At 36.3% G+C, this 20,428-nt stretch overlaps 1 long non-coding RNA gene across 1 annotated transcript in view; it reads right to left on the minus strand.

Moving 5' to 3' along the window:
• Positions 1 to 5,295: 5,295 nt before the first annotated feature.
• The window catches only part of LOC117975578 (uncharacterized), a 154,125-nt gene continuing 138,992 nt past the window's right edge, over positions 5,296 to 20,428 (minus strand). Inside the window, exon 4 of the long non-coding RNA XR_008620586.2 lies at positions 5,296 to 5,966. This is a non-coding gene — a long non-coding RNA (uncharacterized LOC117975578). The remainder of the gene's footprint in view (positions 5,967 to 20,428) is intronic.

Consider the following 20,428-nt stretch of genomic DNA (forward strand, 5'->3'; position numbering starts at 1 on the left):
AATATATAAACTGTATATATTATATATAAAATATATAATATATAAACTGTATATATTATATATAAAATATATAATATATAAACTGTATATATTATATATAAAATATATAATATATAAACTGTATATATTATATATAAAATATATAATATGTAAACTGTATATATTATATATAAAATATATAATATATAAACTGTATATATTATATATAAAATATATAATATATAAACTGTATATATTATATATAAAATATATAATATATAAACTGTATATATTATATATATAATAAATAATATATAAACTGTATATATTATATATAAAATATATAATATATAAACTGTATATATTATATATAAAATATATAATATATAAACTGTATATATTATATATAAAATATATAATATATAAACTGTATATATTATATATAAAATATATAATATATAAACTGTATATATTATATATAAAATATATAATATATAAACTGTATATATTATATATAAAATATATAATATATAAACTGTATATATTATATATAAAATATATAATATATAAACTGTATATATTATATATAAAATATATAATATATAAACTGTATATATTATATATAAAATATATAATATATAAACTGTATATATTATATATAAAATATATAATATATAAACTGTATATATTATATATAAAATATATAATATATAAACTGTATATATTATATATAAAATATATAATATATAAACTGTATATATTATATATAAAATAAATAATATATAAACTGTATATATTATATATAAAATATATAATATATAAACTGTATATATTATATATAAAATATATAATATATAAACTGTATATATTATATATAAAATATATAATATATAAACTGTATATATTATATATAAAATATATAATATATAAACTGTATATATTATATATAAAATAAATAATATATAAACTGTATATATTATATATAAAATATATAATATATAAACTGTATATATTATATATAAAATATATAATATATAAACTGTATATATTATATATAAAATATATAATATATAAACTGTATATATTATATATAAAATATATAATATATAAACTGTATATATTATATATAAAATATATAATATATAAACTGTATATATTATATATAAAATATATAATATATAAACTGTATATATTATATATAAAATATATAATATATAAACTGTATATATTATATATAAAATATATAATATATAAACTGTATATATTATATATAAAATATATAATATATAAACTGTATATATTATATATAAAATATATAATATATAAACTGTATATATTATATATAAAATATATAATATATAAACTGTATATATTATATATAAAATATATAATATATAAACTGTATATATTATATATAAAATATATAATATATAAACTGTATATATTATATATAAAATATATAATATATAAACTGTATATATTATATATAAAATGTATAATATATAAACTGTATATATTATATATAAAATGTATAATATATAAACTGTATATATTATATATAATATAAAATGTATATATTATATATAATATATAAAATGTATATATTATATATAATATATAAAATGTCTATAATATATAATATATGTGATATATATAATATATAAAAAAGAAACAATATATATAAAATATATATATTATATAAAAATATATGTTATATATAATATATATAAAAATATATAATATATTATATATTATATAAAATATATTGTATATTATATAAAATATGTAATATACAATATATTATATAAAATATATTGTATATTATATAAAATGTAATATACAATATATTATATAAAATATATTATATATTATATATTATATAAAATATATTATATATTATATAAAATATATTATATATTATATATTATATAAAATATATTATATATTATATAAAATATATTATATATTATATATTATATAAAATATATTATATATTATATATTATATAAAATGTATTATATATTATATATTATATAAAATATATTATATATTATATATTATATATTATATAAAATATATTATATATGATATAAAATATATTATATATGATATATTATATAAAATATATTATATATATTATATATTATATATTATATAAAATATATTATATATAATATATTATATATTATATATTATATATTATATAAAATATATTATATATAATATATTATATATTATATATTATATATTATATATTATATATTATATATTATATAAAATATATTATATATTATATATTATATAAAATATATTATATATTATATGTGATATAAAATATATTATATATATTATGTGATATAAAATATATTATATATATTATGTGATATAAAATATATTATATATTATATATTATATATGATATAAAATATATTATATATTATATATTATATAAAATATATTATATATTATATATGATATAAAATATATCATATATTATATATTATATAAAATATATTATATGTTATATGATATAAAATATATTACATATTATATATGATATAAAATATATTACATATTATATATGATATAAAATAGATTTTATGTTATATATGATATAAAATAGATTATATATTATATATTATATAAAAAGATTATATATTATATATTATATAAAATAGATTATATATTATATATTATATAAAATAGATTATATATTATATATTATATAAAATAGATTATATATTATATATTATATAAAATAGATTATATATTATATATTATATAATATAGATTATATATTATATATTATATAATATAGATTATATATATTATATATTATATATTATATAATATAGATTATATATTATATATTATATAATATAGATTATATATATTATATATTATATAATATAGATTATATATATTATATATTATAGATATATAGATTATAGATTATATAATCTATAATATACATTATATATTTTGATGAAGGATTAAAATATCAAAGGGAAGATATAGCGAAGAAAATCATAAAGTCACAGGAGCCCATGTAACCCTAAACAGTTGAATTATCTCAGCTTCATTATCAGCCAGTTCAAAGGGAAATATGATAGTTACTAGATTTACTAAATCTAAATAAAAAGCAAACTAAATATTTATTCTCTTTAGATCCTAAAAAATTTCTTGCAGGGAACCTGGCTTTGTAATATTTTGGATATTTGGGAGGAAGTTTTGGACTTCATCCCTTCCCTAGAATCAACAACAGGTTGCACATAGATGTGGTTTAAAAATCTTCTTCTATAAAGCTGAGACATAATGCCAAGGCATAATACAATAAAGCGAGCGTTTAAGAGTCCAAAACAATACAGCTCTTCCATGCAACTATTTGATGGTCTGGCTTGTTTGCAAGTGAAGATCTGAACATCTAAAGAAATATATTTACTGCAAATTATTAAAAAATATCTTCCTATACTTATTGTTTCTCACAACCAAGTTATTCATGGGATCAGATAATAAAGGCTTCTCTGTTTCAGTATTTGGCCCACAACCTAAAATGTAGACAGCAAGTGGTGTTAATAATTAAGGCATAGATGCATAGATCTTGACAATAGCCAAGATGTTGTCCTCTTAAAAAAAAGTAGAAACTTAACCAAGATAGTCTCTATGTAATCTGCTTCTGAATATCCGTCAGGCATTTCAAACTCATCTTGTCCAAAACTCAGTTCACCATCATTTCCCTTGAACTTTCACATCCTCCTGTTACCTCAAGACACAGATTGAAAGAAAACACTTTCGGCACAGACACTTGATAAGAGAAATATACAAAGTATATAAAGAACTCCTATAACTCAATAATAAAAAGAAAATCAACCAAATAAAATAGGCAAAAGGTTTGAAAAGACATTTTCCTAAAAGAGGAAACACAAATAGAGTCATCATGGAACCCTTCTCCCAAAGTGGGTCCTGCCAAACAGTAGTTCAAGAAGGGCCTCAAGGTCAAAGGCAAGGAATTTGAACTTTACCCAAAAATCACTGAATGATTTTAAGCAGGGACCAATATGCTCAGCTTTTAAATTTAGCAAGATCACTCTGGATGTTAGTAAACGTTGTAATACATTAAAAATAGAAATGGTTCTATGGTCAAAGATATCTGGAGAACCTAAACCATCCATCAGGAAGCTGTGCTGCAGGAGTCCTCAAGGACACTGCGGAGTGAAGCTCTGTCACTGTTGAGTGACTGTGGTGAAGAATCTTGTCCTTGACTTCCCTCTTATACTCTTCCACTCAGGTGCAGTCAGTCACTCCATCTCGCAGGGTCATTCCAAAGTTGCCTTCTCTCCTATCTGCACTCTTGATGCTTTCTATGTTAGCTCCTAATGTGACTCCTGACCTCCCATCTAGCCCACGTTCAGCCCACTCCTGCCAGAGGGAGATCTCTCTAGTGCAAATCTCATCACTTCACTCCCTTAACTAAAATCCCTCCATAGTTCTCCACAGAAAATAGGATCAAGTTCAAGTTCCTTACTGTAACTTACAAGGCTCTTTCTAACTTGGCCACTGCCACTCCTCAACAGGTCCCTGCACCCCGGATTTGAAAAGCTGCTTGTCCTTTCTCAAAGGGATGCTTCAGCAATCTGCACCTTCGCACGCAATGTCCCCTCTTTATTTTCCTCCCCAGCCCCCTTGCCATTCATCTTCTAATCCCACTCTTGCTTCAGAGCCGTTCAAACGCCCCAGACAGTCTGACTTCCTTGGAGACTTTGCGGGTAAGATTCCATGCCCCAGCCCTCCTCCTCCCTCCATCTACACCCCCTGCTGCGGGGTGCTGTCACCACTGGTGTGTTTGTTCATCTCCCTGATGGGAGTAGGTGAGCCTTGAGATCAGGGCTATGCTGTCGGTTCTATTCATCTCAGCATCCCACACACCTAGCACAGAAAATGCCCACTGGCCATCCTGTTCACTCCTGCTTGTCTTTCAGACTCACTGCAAACTCACATCCTCAGGGAGCCTTCTTTAACCTCATCCTACTGGGTCACAGACTTCTGTCATGAGCTTTCCCACTTCCGTTCAATTTTCCTCAACACTCTTGTCATCCCTCATCACAGCTTAATTATTTAGCAGTGTGATTACTTCACAGCGAGTGTCTCCATGAGGTAGGGATCACATCCGTTGTGCTCCCCGTGTTAGAGCAGCACTTGGCACAGAGCTAATATTCCATCATTATGAACAAAGGAGTGGATGGGAAAGCATATGTGAATCTACAGTAGTGCCTGCCTGGGATAGAAGAGGCCAAGGGTTTGTTTGTTGTTGTTGTTGTTTAATTCAAGAGGGCATGTGTGGTGGTCACCTACAATCTGATAAAGGGTGAAGAAATCAAGAAACAGAAATCCTACCGATCAGGTTTGGATGTTTGTCCTGTCAAAATCTCATGTTGAAATGTGAGCTCCATGTTGGAGGTGGGGCCTGGTAGGAGGTGACTGGATCATGGGAGTGAATGCCTCATGAATGGTTTAGCACCATACCCTCGGTGATACGTGAGTTCTCAGTTAGTTCAAGTGAAATCTGATTGTTTAAAAGTCTGGGACCTCCCCCATTTTCTCTCTCTTGCTCCCACTCTCACCATTTGAAGCACCTGCTCCCTACTTCACCTCTGCCATGACTGGAAGTTTCCTGAGACCCTCACCAGAAGCAGATGCTGGAGCCATGCTTGTACAGCCTAAAAAACTGTGAGCCAATTAAACCTCTATTCTCTGTAAACTACCCAGACTCAGATATTTCTTCATGGCAACAGAAAAACTGACTGATACACCTACCTATAAAAATCATACCAAGATGCTCCTGTTTGGAGCCCATCATTGTGGTGCATGCCTGTAATCCCAGCTACTCAGGATGCTGAGGCAAGAGGATCACTTGAACCCAGGAGGTGGAGGTTGCAGTGAGCCGAGATCATGCCACATAATTCCAGTCCGGGTGACAGAGGAATTTTCTGAAAAAAAAAAAAAAAAAAAGAGATGCTCTTGTCTGGAGAGAAGGGGAAAGGGGATGTGGTGACATACAGAGAGTTTCTCTTTCTCTGTCCCTTTCCCATGTCCATGACTGAGTGCAAGCAGATGGAGGAGAAGAATACGACATGCTGAGTTTGTCAATGAAGGAGTCAGGCTGACTCAGAGATGAAACCTATGGTGTACTTTTTTCCCTGGTTCCCCAGTGGTGTTTAATTACCATCATTATTAATTTATCACAGTAATTCTCTTTCAAAATCATATAGTGCTAAAAATAGTGTTTCATAAACGTGTGAAAATTGAATCTAGAAATTATTTACCAGGTTCCACATCCTCCCCAGAACTCCTCATCAATGAAAATTGATTTGAAGCTGAATTTTTTGCAAATCCATTGCCCATTCACCAACCAGTCCATGGAAATAGAATAAGCAGAAGGTCCTCCCTTTTTCCTAATAGCACTCCAAACTCCCTTTCCCCAGCTCCTTTGATCTGAAAATCTTTATCTTAAAGCACTTTATACACAGTCATTAATTTTCACAGCACTCCTGCTAAGAAGATTCTATTACTTCCATTAAACCATAGAATAAACCAAGAAGCCAAATTAAGTGATTTGCCCACTCAGGAAATTAGTGGCCTGACTCAGTTCAAACATAGCAGCTAAGATTTCCAAGGCCTCGCAGCCAGCTGCCACCCTGACATTTCCTAGCTCCATAGAGTGGATAAGGGCCTGGGCTTCTGTGTCAGTACAACCTGGGTTCAAGTCCTACTTCTGAAATTTCCTTGGCAAATTACTCAACTTCCTTAAATGTGTGAAAATCTGCGATAAGAACACTTGTTTCATAAAGTTGCTACGAGGATTAAAGATGATAATGTACACAGAAGTACTTAATACATAACCTGGAACAAATAAAGAGCTATGTTATTATTATTGTACACACCTGGAAGGGTATACTCTTCACCCAGCCCCCTCTCATAATCTTTTCTTCATCACATCAGAAAATGAGCAAGCCACACCTGCAGCTCTATTTACCTCTGCTATATGACACACACATTTGCAGATAAAGTCTTCTATGGGAATAATAGGACACCTGAGCACATTCGTGGGGCACTGCTACATCAGCAATTATCCAAAGACTCATTGACATATCCACCCACCCACACATCCTCCCATCCATCCATCCACCCATTCATCCGTTTGACCACCCACCCATCCATCCATCCACCCACCCATCCATCCATCCATCCATCCATCCATTCATTCATTCAAGCTTAGTACACATAGTAAGCACCTACCATGTGTAAGCCTGTGTTAAATATTGTGGGATATACTAAAATGATTCAGACATGGTCTCTGCCCTCAGAGCTATAAACACAATTAAAAGAAATTGTAAAACAAAATGGAATGTAAAAAGTGTTTTAAGGGAAGTTATTGAAAGTGAATGAAGGGCATTGCCACATGGAAAGAATAATGAATTAAGAACCAGGAGATTTTTTTCTCAGCCCTGGTTTTAATGTTGGTCTAACATCAACCCTGTCACCTCCCTAGGCTTTGGTTTCCCCAAAGTAAGGAGGCAGAAGTGGAAGATCCCGAGGTCCCTGTAACTTCTAACATTTCATTCCCTCTGCCTCTACGTAAGTCAAGGTAACATTCAAACTGAGCACTGAGTAGCAGGGTATTGCATTCCAGGAGTGGAGACTCATACAAGCAAGTTTATGAAGATAGAAAGACATCAATATTAATGGAATGGCAAGTGGTACCATTTGAATACAGCGAATGGCAAAAGAAGGTAATGTCTTGAGAGTTAGATTCAGAATAATTTGTGAAGGGCCTTATTTTTAGGCCAGAGAAATAAAAGAATTAGTTACTATTGAGCAAGTGCAAAAGAGCCTTCTTATGTGTCTGTGCAAGGAGCCTACTTTCTCAGAGTTACCTTCTCCCTACACTTCTCACACCTCCTTACACCTGCGCACCCTACAAGCAAGGGCTGGACATGGCCGAAGTCAATCACTTTGCAGAAAGTCAAAGTCCCTATTGAGAAAGGCCCCTGAAGAAGCTGAGCTAGGGTTCAGGGCCTCCCCCATATTCCCTGTAAGCCCTGTGATCACCAACACGGAGTTATCTTGGAGGGCTGTTCTCGTCTCCATTACACCCTGTACATGGTCATATTCCCCCACCCTCGGCAAACCAAAATGAGGCGGCAGCAAGGGCGAGTAAATAGTCTGCTTAGGGGCGTGCAGGCAATGCTCCAGGTTGTGCCACCAGGCCTCACTGCCAGGCCCTCTGTGATGGGTGCTCAAGCAAGCAGGGGGAAAGGGGTGCTTTCCTGTCCCCGCTGGAACGGCCTTCCCGCCCATCTGCCTGGTAAACGCCTACTCATACTTCAAGCCTTAGCTCCAGAGTTGTCTGATCTAGAAGCCCTTCTTGACCACCCTCAAACCCTTCCCAGGCACAGTGGGCCCCTCACTCTACCCTACTCAGAATTTTCACAGCACCCGTGATTCTTAATCGTATTTATTCACATATCTTTCCCCCAAACAAGCTGCAAACAATCCCTTGGGCAGGATACTCTGTCTTAGTTATCTTCGTACTCAGTCACCTAGCCTTTACCTGACACATGGTCGTACCTCATGAGCATTTGTCAATAACAAGAGTAGCTGACTTTCGCAGAGCACTCACCCCGAGGCAGGCACCACACTGGCAGCTTCACATGCACTAGTCGTTCAATCCTCACAGCAACTGTTTATGTTTGGTGCTATTATCCCCACTTTATAGATGAAGAAACTAAGGCATAGATGAGCTAAGCAACTTGCCCCAAAGTGAAAGCACTACTCTCTTTTCCAAGATCTTTATCACTTTAGATAGACAGTAGGTAAAGCAATCTGAAATTGAGAAAGCCTCTAACGCCATTGCAGAACTGGGGGTTGTAAAAACGTTAGTCCAAGCTGACGCTGAAACAGTGGGAAATGTGTAGACACCACAGACTCAAATTCTGAGAATTCTTTATTTTTGGAGTCAGTGTCTCACTCTGTTTCACAGACTGGAATGCAGTGGTGCAATCATAACTCGCTGCAGCACCCAGCTAACTGTTTTTATTTTTTTGTAGAGATGGGGTCTTGCTATGCCGTCCAGGCTGGTCTCGAGCTCCTGGCCTCAAGCGATCGTCTCACTTCCACAGATTGTGAGAATTCTTCCTTATTCACCCCTAGTGAGGATTCACTAGTAATTTAAAGATAACACCATAATACCCAAGTCACATTGTCCGATCATTAAGCCCAGTTCATGCTTATGGAACATCTGATAAAATAAATTTTAAACTATAACCTGCTCCTCTCCCTCCCACACTAACTCTGTGGACAGAGATTCATTTGCAACAACATTTTCTCCCACTGACTCCCAGTGACCTTTCCCACCACTGTCCCTTTTCAAATACAGAGTGCGTGTAGGTAAGCCCTCCCCAGGAGGGAAGAAAGAGGCCATTAGGCAGAGAGGAGATTTGCAGGGTGGAAGTACTAACTGGTTCTATCCCACTGCCCACCTCTGAAAATAGCCTCCTTGATGGCCACAAGCCCAGACATCTCATGAGAGCACCAAGCAGACTACATTCTTATTTATTTAAAAGGAAACAGCCCACCTGGGCCTGGATTCTCCACAGAAAAACAAAAGAGAAGCAGAGAGAATCAAACTAGCTCTCTGGAGCAAAGGTGTACAGTTTAAATGATTGCACAACAACTGCTGCAAACCAGAACATTCTGTACGGTCAGAAGAGGCTTAATTAGCCTGAACCAAAAGTCTAAGGTCATGTGATTCAGAACATTTCACAGCCTGGGTTGTGACATTAGAGGTGCTATGGGCCACCCTACCAGACCACTGTGGGGCCCCAAACTGGACAGCCTTTTGTTTTCTCCACCCGAGGCTTAATTTAAATTAAAAACATCGAGGGGTAGTGGGGAGCCTCTGCCTGTCCTTTGGAAGCCACAGTTGTTTCATTTGTATGCGTATCTGTGTGTATTCTGAGAGTGTGTGTGTCTGTGGGTTTGTTGGTGTTCTATGCTCCTAATCAAAGAAAGCTTATGAAAGAGGAAAAGAAGTTTAAATAGCAAAGTAGTGACATCATTTCCAAGTGTTCTGGGATGAGAAGATTGTTCCATAGTTTACATATTCATTTATTCATTTATTCATTCATTCTTTCTTTCTTTCAATCAAACTCTGAGCGAGCATCCATTTAGCCTTAGACTCTGTTACAGGAAACAGACCGCGAAAGACGCATGTTCCTGCTATTAGTTCCTATCATTGCTGTAATAGATTACCACAAACCTGGTGTCTTCAAACCACAAAAATTTATTATCTTGCAGATCAGAGTGTCAGAAGTCAAAACTGGGTCTCACTGGGAGAAAATCAAGGTGTCAGTAGGGCTGGCCTGCTTCTGGAGACTTCAAGGAAAACCCATTTTCTTACCATTTCCAGCTTTTAGAGGCCACAGACAATCCTTGTTCATGGCCCCTTCCCCTATATTCAAAGCCAGCATGTCAGACCGGGTCTTTCTCATGCTACAAGCTCTCTCTCATACTACCAGCTCTCTGGTTCTCTACTCTTCTGTTCTCTCTTCCATTGTTTAGGATTCCTGTGATTACATTGGGCCTACCCAGATCACCCAGGAAATCCCCCCCGCTCCAAGATCCTTAACTTCATCACACCTGCGAAGTCCGTTTACCAGGTAGTGCCAAAATATGAGGTAATATATTCACAGGTTCCAGGGATTAGGACTTGGACATCTTTGGGGGACTATTATTTTGCTTCCCACAGTCCCCATGTCAATAGTTCTTATTTTTTAGACCTGACTGAAACTGACTAACCTTCATTTTGGCCTATTGTTCCTCATTAGACTCCTTGGCTATGCTTTCAGGGTGTGTTCACAGACATCATTTTTGTAAACTGCCCTCAGGCCTCTCCTGGTTTCCTTTTAACCATTAGCATGCACATTTATCTCCCTTGAAGTCTCCTTCCAAGACACCCTACACAAGGAAATAATTTATTATTTAAGACACATTAGTCCAACTTTGGATTTGGAACTAAACACAAACACTAAGATGAATATTCATAGACTCTTGAAGCAATGGCCTGGCCCTTACCTTTCCCCAGAATGGGTTCTCTGGGCCAAGCCCAGAAAGGTACTTACATGGCTGGCTTCCTGCTCACAGTTGAAATGTGTCTCAGTTCTCTGCTTGCAGTGCGTCTCCAGTTTCTCCTTATTCCTGGCCTGCTGAATCCCAGCAGCTTGGATCAGCCATTTTCCCTTTTGCATTCATTTCCATCTGGGGGATGGAGTTTTACCTGGCTCTGATTTCTAATCCCTTTACCTGTGCAGTGAACAGAAGAATGCTGCCACCCCACAAAGATAACCTCATTCTAATCCCTAGGACGTGTAGATATAGTCACCATACATGGCAAACCTCAGCAGATGCAACTGAGGTTAAGGACATTGAGATGGGACAGTGTCCTAGATTAAATGAGTGGGTATAATATAATCATAAGGGCCCTGGTGAGGTAAGAGGCTTTCCTGGCTGCAGAGAGCCCAAGAGAGACAACAGCGTCAGAAAGAGTTGATGTCCCAATCCTGGTCCCAAAATGTAGCAGGCTATTTGTAAGGACCAGACAGAGATCTGCAGATGCTGGAAAGGGTGGGGAAAGAAGTCCTTCCCTAAGGCCTCCAGAGAGGAATGCAGCCCCCTCAACACCCTGAATTTAGCCCAGCAAGACCCTTGTCAGATTTCTGACCTGCACAACTGTAAGATAATAAACACACATTGTTTTAAACCATTAAATTGTGGTAATGTGTTACAGCAGCAATAGAAAGTTAATACAATGTGCATTCTTTTGCAGTCTATGCTGATGATTTAAGCCCTCAAAATTAATGTGATTCAGAGTCATTAGTGGACTGGCAACACCCTCCTCCAGATCATTAGCCAGAATTCAAATAAGCCCAGGCCTAATGGGGACCCCTGCAGGACTCCATCTGAGAACGCCTTGGGTTGAAGTAGGCATGACATTAATTAATCTTCTGTAGGCCTTGCGATTTCCAGGGCCTGATTTTATATCTGAAGCAATCTGTATTTTCCTTCCCAGACATGACACTGGACAGGTTTTGCCTTTGTAAGGAAGATTATCTTCCCCGTCCTTCCTCCACTGATGTGGCAGTCAGTGCCCACTCCCCACTCCATACCACCACCTCTCCCCTGATGCATGTGTGCACACACACACACACATACACACACATAGACAGACACATGTGCAGAGACACATGCATACAGAGACACAAACACACACATAATCACATACATACACACTTCTTTCTTTTTTGAAAATAAAGCAGTCCAGATTTTGAAAAATATTTGCTCCCTCAGTGCTCTGCTGGGGATTGCCCCAGGGTTTGTGAATTTCTTTCACCTGCTAAGTGATTTATTACGTAATAAAACATTGGGTACTTAAAGGAACAGTAGATTGAACCAGTCAGTTTTCAAGCTTTATAGAAGAGAAGACTTAGGTTGAATTTTTTCTTTCAAGGGATACCAAGAACTCCATGGATTTTTGCCATTAAGTCTTTGAAGATGCCAGCATGTGCCAGGTGAAGGGCAGTAATCCCAAAATGTACCATCATTTTGCCTGATTGGAAGCACTTCTGGATTCAGACTTAGAGTTTTCGAGATGATCTGTTTGGTCTTCTGATTCTTGTGTTCTCAGTATTCACGCCTCTGCACTATATTCCAGACACTATTCTGGGTATTGGGGATGCCGGGGGTCCCTGGGTGAAAGATTAAAGTTGTAGATACAGATTTTTTTTTAATTTTATTTGCATTTATTTTCTGCTGAATTTATTCCCATGCCATAGTTTTTGTTTCTTTAGTTTCTTCTGGGATATCTTTTTCTTCTGTGCAACCTCCTCTTCTGGTTTAAGAGCCGTTTGTTCCTTTTCAGTGAGGATCATTTCAATGTGTCAGGGAATGTTCATGTACGGGCAGAGCACGAGAGTTCTTACAGTGAACAAGAAGATTTGAACCTCTTGATTTGCATGATTTTGTGGAGTTTTCTGGGTCAAATGAATAATGAACCATTTTAACAGATCACCTCAGGCTGCTTAGGGGAAGAGCAGAGATATTATTTTTTTATGTGTACAAATTTATGAAGTACATGTGCAATTTTGTTACATGTGTAGATTGTATAGTGGTCAAGTCAGGGCTTTTAGGGTATCCAAATAACATACATGGTACCCATTAACCAATGAAGATACAGATTTGAAAGTCATTGACCATGATTAGCATTAAAAGCCGTTGGAATACAGCATCACCCTGGGGTGTGTGTAGGCAGAGAAGAGAAGGGGAATCTAGCCCAGAACCCAGAGCACGACAAAACTTAAAGGTCCAGCAGAGGAGGAGGAATTAAGAACAGAGGATGCTTTCATGGTAGGAGGAAAACCAGCAGGGTGGGGGGTACCATGCAAGCCGCAAAAGGAAGTGTTTCAAGGAGAAAGAATAGTTAGTTAGTGGTGCCAAATGCTGGCAGAGGTCAAGCATGGAAAGGACTGATTGGTGATCACCGGTCTTGATGACACAAAGGTGATGTTGACATGAGCAATTGGAAGAGATGGAAACCCAGTTGGAATGGTTGAAGACAAAACATGGAAAAAAGGAGTAGAGACCATGGTTTCAATAAATTTTCAATTAGTTGCTACAAAGAGCAGCAGATGCAAGTAGTAGCTGGAGGTGGAGGTGGGGTCATAGGGAGGAATTTCTTAAATGGGAACACTAGTGATAAGGATAATAATACAGTGGAGAGACAGAAATAGTGAGGCAGCAAATAAAATGGATAAATGCAAGGAGGAAATCCAGGACATAGTGAGAAGGAAGGGACCCAAAGTGCAGGGAGAAAAGGCTGACTTGGGTAAAAGCAGAAAGTTCACCCACGGAACCAGAAGGCAGGGCAGTGAAGATGTGAGCACAGAAGCAGGTGTGTTGGCAGATTTGGCAGGGAGAAGATGAGGGATTTCCTATCTAATTAACTCTGTGTTCTCAAAGAAGTATGAAGCAAGGTCATCATCTGCCTTTTGTATATCTTCAGCATCTGAGCTAGTACAAATGCTGCTGCCTTGTCAGCTAAGGTGATACCTAGGATCCTGGCGCAGGATCTGGTGTAGACACTGATTACTTATCAAGAAAATCACTTATCCTGTTGATGCATGCGCTTCTCAGCTTTGAGATGGTAAAGACAACTATCGTATTAATCAGACATGGAAGGAGTCACTCTTGAAATTTCTGCTCCGGGAAATATGGCTGACTAGAGATCCAGAGATACCTGAAACACTGAATACCTTTAAAATATGTTTTGATACGTATGGCAGAGCTGGCAGGAAGTAAGGACAATTCTGAGAGGCTGGAAACAGTGAGAAGATATGAGCGCAGGGAGGTAAGCTACAATTGGAGCCAGCGCTGTCCTGTGTTGTCTGAAGACCACTGGATACCTCGAGCCTGGGTTTTAACTGGCTCTGTGCCTAAAAGACAGGAGACAATGCCTCAGCTAGAGAGGAAAAGTCAGACTGAACCCTGGCAACAAACAAACAACAGGACCTCAGAAGGAAAACGCTCTCAGTAAGTGAACTTAAAAAATAAAATCTACCGAAGAAGAAGCTGGATATAAGTCTGTCTCATTCTTGGCCCTTGATGGGGGGGAACATCAGTAGGAAAAACATCTCCTCAGAGAATATCTATCCAAAGCCTACACTTAAGAGGTTTGGGGGCTGGAATTCATTCCAAAAATGCAAGACAAACATGTAGTTAAAAAGGAATAGACTTCAACCCATGTCTCAGAAAATTGCTGCAATAAAGTTCCAAGTAACTGGTGTTTACAGAGACAGAGACAGAGATAGAGAGATCCCAAAACACGAAAGAAAACAAGTCACCATGAGAAGGATCAATAGAACCAATAAATTGCAAAACCAGATCATATAAGAATACAGGAACAGGATTATCAGATGAGAATGTAAGATATGTTTGTTTGATATGTTTAAAAACTGAAAGGCGGTGGCTGGTCCGATTGAGTGCAGTGGTGTTTACAATTAATCAATTACAACCAGTTACAAATGTCTTTGTTCTTTCTCCACTCCCACTGCTTCACTCGATTAGCCTTAAACAAAACATAAAATAAAATAAAACATGAAGGTAAAAGGTGTCAAGATTAAAAAGTTCTAGAGGTCTGCTGGACAACATTGTGCTTATAGTTAACAATACACTCTACCCTAAAAATGTATTGAGGATAATTAATTTCATGTTTTTATAACAATGAAAAAGAAACATCGTATAGAAAAGTTGGCAGAGAAAAAGAGACTACCAAATACAATCAGACAGATTTTGATAAAAATATCAGTTAGAAATTTGAGAAACAAAAGCTAAAGTAACTAGTCAGAACTACAGAGAAAATTTGTAAAGTCAAATATCAAGCTGAAGAAATTACCCAAAATGGGCCAGGTGGGGTGGCTCATGCCTGTAATCCCAGTACTTTGGGAGGTCGAGGCAGGTGGATCACCTGAGGTCAGGAGTTCAAGACAGCCTGACCAACATGGTGAAACCCCGTCTCTACTAAAAATACAAAAATTAGCCAGGCGTGGTGGCAGGCACCTGTAATCCCAGCTATTCTGGAGGCTAAGGCAGAAGAATCACTTGAACCCAAGAGGCAGAGGTTGCAGTGAGCCAAGATCGCGCCATTGCACTCCAACCTGGGTGAGAGAGCAAGACTTTGTCTCAAAAAAAAAAAAAAAAGAAAAGAAAAGAAATTACCCAATATGCAAAATGTATACAGTGACAAAAAGATAAAAAATACTAAGGAGAGGTTAAAAGGCAAGGAGGATTGAGGGGAAAGTTCTAACATACATCTAAAGGGAGCACCACAGGAGATAATGGTGAGAATGGGGAAGGTGAGACAAAGAGATCATGAACGAGACCTTCCAGAGCTGATTAATGACAATGATCCTCAGATTCATAAAGCCAATGAACATCAAGATTTCCTAATGAAATCTTCACCCATACACACCCAATGAGAATGCAGAATCACAAAAGACAAAGAAGTACTCAGAGAAAAAGACAGATAACCTACAAACAATATTAGCTCAACAGCTAATTCATGAACAGCAACAACACTGAGAGAAAGTCATTGTCAACCCAGAAAAACTCTCCTTCAAATATGAGGGTGTACATTTTTTCAAATAAGAAAAACCTGAGAGATTTTTACCAACAAACACTCAGTACAGGAACTTCTAAAGGATGAATTTCAGGAAGAAGAAAATGATCTCAAAAGGAATTAAATGGTTCTCAAGAAGAAATCAGAAGTAAAGAAAATAATAAACATGTGGGTAAATATTTTAAGGTACAAAATACTAAATGTGATATCCAATTTGTGAAGTTAAAAAAACAGAATAAATACTCTTTATTTATTTATTAGTAGAAATAAAATACTAAACAAAAGTAGCGTATGAGTCAGAAACAGGTAATTAGGCAACTTATCTCACCCTGGGAGTGACAGTTCTCTACCACCATAAATGTGAAGTAGCAGCCATTTTCAAAATGATCTCTGGAATCTAGTTGTTTCTACCTCAGATCAATTTTTGATATCTTGCTCGAAGCATTAATGGTTGCATTTTCTATGAGCCAAATTTCCTAATTGTGGCACTTGGGTACAAACCCAAAGCATTTAAGTAGCTCAACCAAGTGCAACACATCCAAAAACTCCTAGATTTTTGCTTTTTCCATTTCCGTCTCCATTTAATTTTGAAGAGTGATGAGATAACTGCAATGACAGCAATCTAAGTGGTTGTATATTTTGTCTAAAATGCCCTGAAATCATTCTGAGATATTATGTAAATACTCACATCTGCTCATTACGTCTTTATGGGGGGAGGCTCCACAGTCCTCCTGCCAGTGCTGTTTCTTAAGATGAGATCATTAGAAAAGGATTAGTGGTGTAATGTCTGCGGGGCTCAAACAATAATTTGAGACTTTCAGATGTGCACAAGGTAATTTTAAATAAATTCCAGGGTTTTTCTGATGATAGCCCTCAGTTCAATCATAGCTGCCTTTAAAGAAATGCTAATTGGATGAGGTAATATTTAATGCAAAACTTGACGCATGCCAGGCCCTCAATAAATATAGCTATCATTATTCTTAGTATAATTTCTGGGTATAAATAAAACAAACACAGAAAGTGTGGCACCATGATGGACTTTAGAAGTCTTGGTTCCCAGCAGTGATTTATAACTTTCCAAGGCCACAAAATGGAGGGGACAGAGAGAGACTTAGATATCACTATATTTGATTTCTGGGGATTGCTGATTCATTGAGTCAATAAATATTTAGAGAGCACTTACGCTGGGCAATGATGACATAATAATATACAAGATGTGATCCCTCCTCTAAAGGAATTCACAGTTGACTAGTAAAACTGTGCCAGACCCTGGAGACAGAGATGAACAAGGTATGTGTCTTCGGTATCTCACCATCTATTAGAGAACACAGATAAATTTTAAACCCATAAATTACAAAACATCACTGTTGTAAAAGAGTCATAGACAAAACATTGGAGGGTACAAGAGACAGGATACCTAATCCAGATTAATGGTGTTGTGGAAAATTTTAAAAGGAGTTGACATTTGAAACTGGACTTGGAAGATGAATAGAAAATAAAAAGAAAAGAAGGAGCATCCTGGACAGAGGGGAAAATGCCTCTAGAGCCACAAAATGGGATGCCAGCTTTGAGGAATGGCGAGCAGTTCTGCTGGCTTGATTGTCGAGTATGTAGGTGAAAACTGGCAAAAGTATAGGCTGGACAGCTAGATTGGACTCAGTCTGGGACAAATCTTGCAACATTTACAAAAATTTACAAAAACATTTACACCTTGTCCTAGAGCAGCAGGGGTCAACATGGAATTGGAAGCAAGAGATGGCTATATTGAATCTTAAAAAAATAATAATAATTTCAGGAAGATGGTGTTAAAGTCACCCCAGATATGAAAGAGAGAAATGGTCAGAAGAAAAAAAAAACACAGTGTAAAGGCCATAGCAATAGTCTAGACAGGACATGATAACGATATGAATCAAATCATAGCAGTGAGAATGTTACCAGACATATAAGGAGAAATTTGACAAGACAGGCAACAAATTGAATGTGGTAGGAGAGAAGGAAGAGAAAGCAAAGATGGTGAATGATTATCTAACTTGAGAAACTGAGTGAGCCAGTTTCACTACTTTCTGAGAGAAAATGTGTAAGATGTAGAACGGGTTTGGGAGAAACACAACAAATTCTGTTTAGCAAATTTTACCTTTGAGATGCTTATGTTATCTCAATAGGGAGGATGTATCTGGTAGGCAATTCAAAATATGGGGGTGATGTTTTGGGGACACAAGAATTTGGAAGAGTGATAGTTGAAACTATCTAGGAGTTTGAGGATGTCATCTGATGAATTCAAGATTTAAAACCAAACCATAAAACAAAATATAGGAAGGAGACCGAAGGGACCCAAAGATCCGTTCAGAGCAACCCTGTAAGATCAATCACTCAGGACAACCCACGAGGCACTGCGCCCTGCGTCAATCACTGTGGAGGAGGACAATAGACATGCAAAGCCTCCCACATTTTCCTCACCTCTCCTCTAAGCAGAAAATGCTCAGGCTACATTGCTACTGCTTTTCTGCTACTACCTCTCTTAAGCCATGACGAGCTACAAACTCACTGTCAGGATTCTTGAACTTTTCTTTACATCCTTTAACTGACTAGAAGTCTTTGAGATAAAAAGGAGATAACGCAAAATACATAAATAATAAGTTGGTTCACCAAGAAGCCACAGAGCAGCAAAACCGACCCAGGACTAAAAGCTCATGGCTTCTCTTTGTGAGAGTGGCCTACCTTTGATCCCATCTTCCCCCTTCAAGGTATATGTCCATGCACTAGAATATCCATCACAACACTCCCCACATTGACCTGCCTAAAGAACATGCTATGGAAAGATGACCTACATCCATTTTTACTATCTCCCCACAGCACAGTTTCCTTCCTCATGACTTCCATAACATCTGCTGTGTCTTTTCCTTTGAAGACAAAAGCAGCCTTGGAAAACAATGGCATTCAAACAGCCAGGGACTGATTGATCTCTCTTTGCTCCTGGTTATAGTCTCTGCTTTACCCTATCTCTGTATTTATGCCCTTGACATATTTTAAATTCAAGGATAATAAGACAGGATCCAAGTTCATGCCCCCAAACTGCTCACATCTTCCTGGAAATGACTAGAAATCCTGACATTCCCAAGCAAGAAGTCTCCTCTCTAGCTGTTAAATGATGGTAAATGGGAATGGCAGATAACTTTAAATCGACCATTAAAATCGTTTGCCATGCATCATCAGCACTTTTCAAACTGGAGTCTGAGGTGCCCAATGATAGGAGCTGTGGGCCAGATGACTCATGAAACCACGAGATAAAACTGTTGCTTCTCTTTAAAACTTCAGTTTTACTAGATTTGAAGGGGAATTTTGTCTTAATATTAAATAAGCACAAATATATTAAAGAATAGGCTGCCAAGTTTGCATGGGTTTTTTTTTAAAGATAAAATATGAGACTTCAAAAAAATTCTAGACCTCTAGACAGACTGCTTCCAGCCCCCTAAATCAAAGAGCAAAGATTCTCTCTCTTCTCCCACGGGGGTACTTCAGATGCTTGGGCAAGATTCCTGCTTCCTGGAAGAATAAGACGAGTGGATAAACTCTGTCAGTCTGACAAAATAAAAGTGTCTGGAGGATAAAAATAGATACTGTCTAGAATGAGAATATACAGAACTAATATGGATACTGATTTCAAGATGAGAAGGTAGACCTAGAATCCTAAACCAGGGAAGCCTGGCTCACTCATTTCCTTCATAGCCTTGGAGAAGACTTGGAATTTCCCTGAGTCTCAGTTTCCTCGCCAGTAAAATGGAGTTGTACTAGAAGAAAAGTCACAAGTGATTTACAATTTTTGAATAGTTTCCAACATTTAAAACTCAGTAGATTTCAAATAAAAACCTAAATTGTTGTCTTCTCTTAAAAAATTAGAATATCTCATCCCTAAGCCTATCGCCTTCCTAGATGGCAACTGTTTGTGGCAGTGGTGAGGAGTCGTTCTTCAGACAGGACACGAGTCCCTACCACGTCCTGAGTGGGAGCTTATCTGAGCCCCCAGCTCACCTCAAACATTGACCTGCTCTGCCTGACTCTATAGAGACCTACTGTGCCCATCCAACCTAGTAGCTCCTAGCTACATGGGGCTACTTACATTTAAATTTAAATTAATTAAAATTAAATAAACTTTAAAATTCAGTTCTTCAGTCACACTAGCCATTTCAAGTGCTCAAGGGTCACAGGCAGCTGGTGGCCACC

The sequence above is a fragment of the Pan paniscus genome, chromosome 14 (assembly GCF_029289425.2).
Source record: "Pan paniscus chromosome 14, NHGRI_mPanPan1-v2.0_pri, whole genome shotgun sequence".
In the NCBI taxonomy this organism is placed as follows: Eukaryota; Metazoa; Chordata; class Mammalia; order Primates; family Hominidae; genus Pan; species Pan paniscus.